This window comes from Branchiostoma belcheri, unplaced genomic scaffold, assembly GCF_001625305.1.
Source record: "Branchiostoma belcheri isolate BF01 breed outbred unplaced genomic scaffold, Haploidv18h27 scaffold147, whole genome shotgun sequence".
In the NCBI taxonomy this organism is placed as follows: Eukaryota; Metazoa; Chordata; class Leptocardii; order Amphioxiformes; family Branchiostomatidae; genus Branchiostoma; species Branchiostoma belcheri.
Genome location: NW_017802902.1, coordinates 399,370 through 405,702, shown reverse-complemented (window position 1 = coordinate 405,702; position 6,333 = coordinate 399,370). Strand labels below are relative to the sequence as shown.

Sequence of the window (6,333 nt, the reverse complement as noted above, 5' to 3'; positions counted from 1 at the left end):
TTTATTACAACATTCCAGGAGAACTACAATGGCGGACAGACACATGTGCGCACGTCCGAATGCGCGGACCGAACCAACCCAACATAGGGGTGGCGATGGAACAAGCTTCCCTGTGAATGCGACCCAAATATAAATTGTAACAACCTTAAACTTTTCAATTTTGAGGTAAACAAACCTGTATTTACTGCCCCTTTTTCTATCCCAAAACATGTGAGTAGTTCACATGAGCCTTGTTTTGAGTTGTAAATTGTAGTAAATAGAAAAATATCTGCACATACAGGAGAAATACTGAATGGAATGTAATGAAGCAGTACTGTACTATTGTAGTCACGCTTCAGTTTCCACACAAAGAGAATTAACCGTTTATGTTTCTTGTCTATCATTACATGATTGACACATAATCTAGATGTAACGTTTGGTGGTCAGACTAATAATGTGCCAAAATACATTATGTGCCAAAATGCAGTATGTATGTCAACAGCTTTGTACTTCCGTCAACACCTTGCCCGTCTGCCAGTGTTAATATACACCACAAAAAAGAGACTCGACAAGCGCAGTTAACCCACATGTGGGCTGCCGTATTGTCTACCAATCAAGGTCAGAGTCGGTTATGCGCATGATTAGAATGGTTATAAAATCAGGACAGAGGAAAGCGAGTCAGACAGTTAGTTGCACACAAGTTCCTGCCAGCCTTCCTTCAGCATCAGGTCAGAGTCTGCCTTGTGGTTAAGTCATTGAATTATGTAAATGCACTCGGAGGTTCTGGGTTCAATGCCCTGGCGGACCACAACGTTGTGCCCTTACGAAAAACCATTTTGCACCTCTGTGTGTGCGTCTTTGTGTGCGTGTGTCTGTGTGTGTGTGTGTGTTCGTGCGCGTGTTCGTGCGCGTGTCTTTCTGTGTGTTTGTGTTTGTGTGTGTGTGTGTGTGTGTGTGTCTGTGTTCGTGCGCGTGTTCGTGCGCGTGTCTGTCTGTGTGTGTGTTTATGTGTGTGTGTGTGCGTGTATGTGTGTGTGTGTGTGTTCGTGCATGTTTCTGTCTGTGTGTGTGTGTATGTGTGTGAGTGTGTGTTTGTATTTGTGTGTGTGTGTGTTCGTGCGTTAGTCTGTCTGTGTGTGTGTGTGTGCGTGTGTGTGTGTGCATGAGTGTGAGTGTGTGTGACAAGGCTCTGATTTAATTTTTTGTCTTTTGCTTCAAGCCATTCGTGTATTTCATTCATTTTATGTGTGATAGTTGCTTTGTATATGTAATGTTCCAACTGAATTAAAACGTTCGTACAATCAAAAGGTTTATGATGTCGAGATTTTGAAAATGTGAGAATCTTGTTTATTCAAGTCAAGTTCATTACGCAACAATTGCATTGGATACAATTTATGGCATATAACACTTAATAACTATAAACCATTCCTACTAGTGTACTAATCTATCTTCAATACTTGTATATATGTTATAATGGACTGTTACATTTCACATCGCTGTGACAAGGTCTCTCTTTTGTATAGCATTATGTATATATCGGCCTAGATAAACGGATACAGAGTCGGGGCATCATGCAATATGTTTAAAATTTCTTTACTTGTACCAGGTAGTGTTATTTTGCTTTTTTCGCCCTATCGCATTAGAATTGGAGTCTGCGGAGGATGCCATCCATACAATGTTCTTACTTCGGCCTTAGGCCACAACAAGTAAATTTTATGGATGACGTCCACCCGCGCATTGATTTTGGCCTGTTCCTAGAAAAAAAACAAGAATTTCCGCTTCCTGTAACTATGACCAAAGAGTCACGATAGTGCCGCAAATCGTTAGCTTGACGTGAAACCCGTAGAAGACAGTGTCTATTACCATCCTGTTTTCACTGTCCACGGTTCCACCTGATTTATTGCTGTTTTGATGATGAATAAAAGACTTATTGCTTGTTACACTGTGTCACCTCAATCAATTCGTGTCCTAACATTTGTCGTCTCATAGTAAACCGGATATTTCTAATCTAGGCATCTTGCTTTTTAGGGCCCTTCTCGTTTTTCTTTCGCCCTCTCGCATTACATTTAGGGTCTCCAAAGGACGTCATCAATAAAATTTATTTGGTGTGGCCTTACCAGTAAATCCTCAGGGCCGACTTCAAAAGAACAGGATTTTTCCAAGCCAGTGCTTTCAATTTGCATCATTTATATAATTCTTTTGCAAAATTGGGGAACATTCTTGCCAAGGCCACATCAATTCAATTGGTTGTTTTTTTGGATTTAAAAAAAAAAACAGTACGGTTCTGGCCAAGAAGGTACGAAATCAGTTTTAGTCTAGGTCAGAGGGAAAAGTCTGTGCCTGTACGTAACAGTTTCTGGGAGTGAAGGCTAGGTTACAACAACCTTGTCCCGGTCCGACCCCCCACATTCCGACACTGCTATAGTTCGACACTTCCATGTTCAGACAACCCTCTATTCCAACACCTTCCTTTGCCGACACTCCTATTTTCCAACACCCCCATGTTCCGACACTCCTATTTTCCAACACCCCCATGTTCCGACACTCCTATATTCCGACACCCCCATGTTCCGACACTCCTATTTTCCAACACCCCCATGTTCCGACACTCCTATTTTCCAACACCCCCATGTTCCGACACTCCTATATTCCGACACCCCCATGTTCCGACACTCCTATATTCCGACACCCACATGTTCCGACACTCCTATATTCCTATACCCCCATGTCCCGACAGTTCTGTATTCCCCCCCCCCCTTAGGTACCCCCTTGTTCTGACACCCCGTTGTTCTAACACTGACATGAACCCCAGGCCTATGTTCTGACAACCCCGATTCTATATTGGAACGTAGGGGTATCCTCAGGGATGGATATGGTCATATGTAAGTAATTGTCCCATCCTGCTATTTCGAACGGGCCCTGTAAACCATGCTTTTCACTTGAAAACGTCAGATCTAGAGAACCAGGAAAATAAGTTGTTGTTGCCAAGAGGACTGTTTAGGTAGGAAATATGTATAACTTTTAATCAGAGCCAGAAAAGTGAATTATATACTACAAAGAAGGGTTCTACGCAATCAGGATTATGATGATTTCAACCATTCCGTCAGAACGATCAGTTACAAATCAAGTGGCTTTGTACATTAATGAAAATGCCGCATTGTTTTGGCAACAATTACTCACCTGAGGAAAGCGGCCTAGTTGGAATGGCAATATCAGAACCTGACTTTCATCTCTTCTAAACATACAGTATCAAGTCTGTATCAGTTGAACAACTTTAATCACAACAAGCTAAAATCTAATTCTACTCACTTGATGGAGCAGAAACTGTGTGGGCATATATCTACAGTTGGGGAACGAACCGCGCAGTTGTACAGTTGGACACGCCAGGCACAACACCCACAAGGCTTCATTGGCTTCTCTTGGACAACTTGACTTCTAATTACAACCTGCAAGAGCTTGTGTCTGGATACAGTTCTTTAGGACACTGTTTGCCGGGTAAGTCTTCATCTTACATCTATGATATTTATCAGATTCTTTGATTTGTAAAAAAGGTGATAATTAGTATTTTAACATGTAAGAGGCCGTTAGCTATAGCCTGGCTGTCATCCGAATTTGTAACGGCTCCCCCGAAAAAATCGAAAAAAAGCCGTTACAAATTCGGATGGCACCCGGGCTAAGAGGCCATAGCTTCGCACTGTAAAGTATCTGAACTTGCAACCTTCAGGAAGCTTCACAGGCAAAGACATTTGCATTCAGTTACCTTAAAAGTAGTTGTGTATTTACTGACGGTGCAATCTTCAAGTAAGCAGTACTGTTTAAAGGTGTTGAATGAAATATTTACGTTAAGGACATCACATACAGTAGCAAGACTGCAGATTTAGCGTCCAGATTTGTTTTGTAGATGCGTGAAACAGAGGATAGGGCTTTTTCTATTTCGATTTATTTCGAATAACAAGGAGATGAGCTGGCTGGACTGCTTACAACTTCTAATATGGGATTTCTCATGGATTTGTGGTGGCCAGAACGTGCTCTGAAAATTTAAAAAAACAGACGGGCTTGCGAATTTAAACTTAGATCTTCCATGAGGACAGCCATGTATGTGAATAAGATGTCGTTGTAGAATGTATACCCAGTACTGAGGAGATTCCGCAGTGCTCGTTGCGGTATATGCTCAAACGTCCTGGTTTGTTTTTCCGTAATGCTTAAAGAAACTGCTCGAGTTGGAACCTAGAGGTCCCGGGTTCGAGATCTGCACCAATCTTGTGCCCTTGGGAAATGCACTTTACACGACTTTCCTCACTTCGCTCTGTGTACACGAATATCGTATTGTCCCCTTTGTTGGTGGGGGCATTGAGATGAGTTGAAAAAAAAGGTGAGTCTGTTCCCACCACGTCTTGTGATTACATGTTGGTATTAAAAATGCATATTCCAGAATCGGACGGATGTAAACCGTAGACCCAAGCCTTTTATTTTTGTAATAAGATTCGGGACGTACTTAAGAGGTTTTTCTTGTAATGGGTTTAACATGCTTGTCCCATTTGAAATTCACCCTTTTTTTCTTGCTGGCGGCCTTAATGGGGGTGGGGGATGTATCCCTACTGTGTTCTTCTAAGGGAAATGGATATCAATTGTGCTTTAAAGTATTTTGTAGAGAGTGCCTACTAGTAGCTTTGTGTGTTTGTGGCAGTTATAACGCAACACATTGGATGGCATCCATCGGGTAAAACATACAGCATTTAAATGTTTCAAAACAAGGGAAGTTGAATTTGATTTAGTGTTGATAGACTTTTGTTTTTTTAGTGTAACAAATCATTTACTCAATAACACTTAAGGCCAATTTCAGGTGTTTTATATGTAATTTTTAAGTCAAATTTGGACTCACGTTTAGTTGGCTGTTACGTTACTTGAACTATTACTTGGCGCCATCGAGGATGAGTTGAACTTCAAGTTTTCCGTGACCAAGATCCTGAAATGTGGATGACTAGTACTTATTTTGTCCGTACATATAGTGTTGTTAAGGATATGTCTTTCTAGCATGTCCTAATAGCAAGAGGATGATAAACTTCACAGATAGCCAAATTAGTGACATCTGTTGTATAAATAACACATATTTGTTACTACTGCACGCATCTACTGTTACTGTATTTTAACAGTTATCCTGAGTGTCAGTTTGTTTAGTTAATTAAAAAAGGAGTAGCACTTTCTTAGCAATGTTAGATTTTTTGGTGATATCTCTGACCAATATATTGATTCAGATCATGTTCATCTATAACTTTCTATTTGTTCAATGGATGTTTATTCTGTATGCTTGTATCAACTATATTAATTCCATTTCTAATTTTTTTAGCATTCAATTTGGTAGATTATGTATATGGTCTCTTGAATTATGCATACTTTTTCCTGCTCTCCTTGTTAGTATTACAAGCGAAAACGCAGGTTAGGCGTATAAGGCACAGTAAGACTAAATATAACTTCATTAATTTATTTATTATTTTATTCGTTTTTAAAACATAACCCATTACAAAACATATGCCAGGCTAATACATATACCATGGTCTTTCGTTTAGCTTGGAGGGCCAATTGGTCTAGAAGAGCCCATTAATAGATCAACAAAGCAGAAGGACCCAGAGGAAGTTTGTTCTACAGCACTCAACTGTGAAGAACACAAAAGGTGTGCAAGACTGGTTATGTTTATATATAGAGTGTGTATATTTGCCTGTATGTTTGTTAGCACACATCTCTGTAATAATTTACCATCTCACCTGAAATTAGCCAGTACACTCTCACGTTTCAAACAAATATACAGACAAGTGCAAATTCCTCATTTCTCTTTTCATTTATCTGATTTTAAATAATTGATTTGTCTCAATATTAATTCATTGTCTGTGATGGTAGAATCCATAGTTGCAAACTTTAGGTTAAGTTTCCACACAAAAGGGAAGTCACCATGAATTTTCGTTCGAGCTCGTCAACCTTCATCAGATTTATGGTACAGTCGCTGCCACCGTCACGGTTCAGAGGGGTTGATGGGCCCTGAGGTATCACTAGACGAAAACCGACGTATCCGGGTCGTATACTCCCGTACACACGCCCGGAAATTCCAAATATACGGACATTTCCAGGTGTGCGCGACCCGTACACTTGGCGTGTGCGGGCCCGCACACGGCCCGGATATGAACCACTCAGGTGTCCGGGCCATGTACAGGCCTGCACACGTCTGCACACGCCACCCGTAAATCTCTGCACACACCTGGATAGGTGACACGTACCTCTGAGTGTGTGTATGAAATATGCATAAATTAGCGGTAATTTTCACCTATTTATCTTCCTCATTATCAGCTCGTGTACGGGTCG

The 6,333-nt window shown here is 40.8% G+C and overlaps 1 protein-coding gene across 1 annotated transcript in view; it reads left to right on the top strand.

Annotated features, from left to right (window-relative positions):
- Positions 1-5,595: 5,595 nt before the first annotated feature.
- LOC109465073 (slit homolog 1 protein-like) overlaps positions 5,596-6,333 on the top strand; it is a 5,660-nt gene continuing 4,922 nt past the window's right edge. Inside the window, exon 1 of the mRNA XM_019762214.1 lies at positions 5,596-5,650. The gene's annotated coding sequence lies outside the window, so the exon portion shown is untranslated. The remainder of the gene's footprint in view (positions 5,651-6,333) is intronic.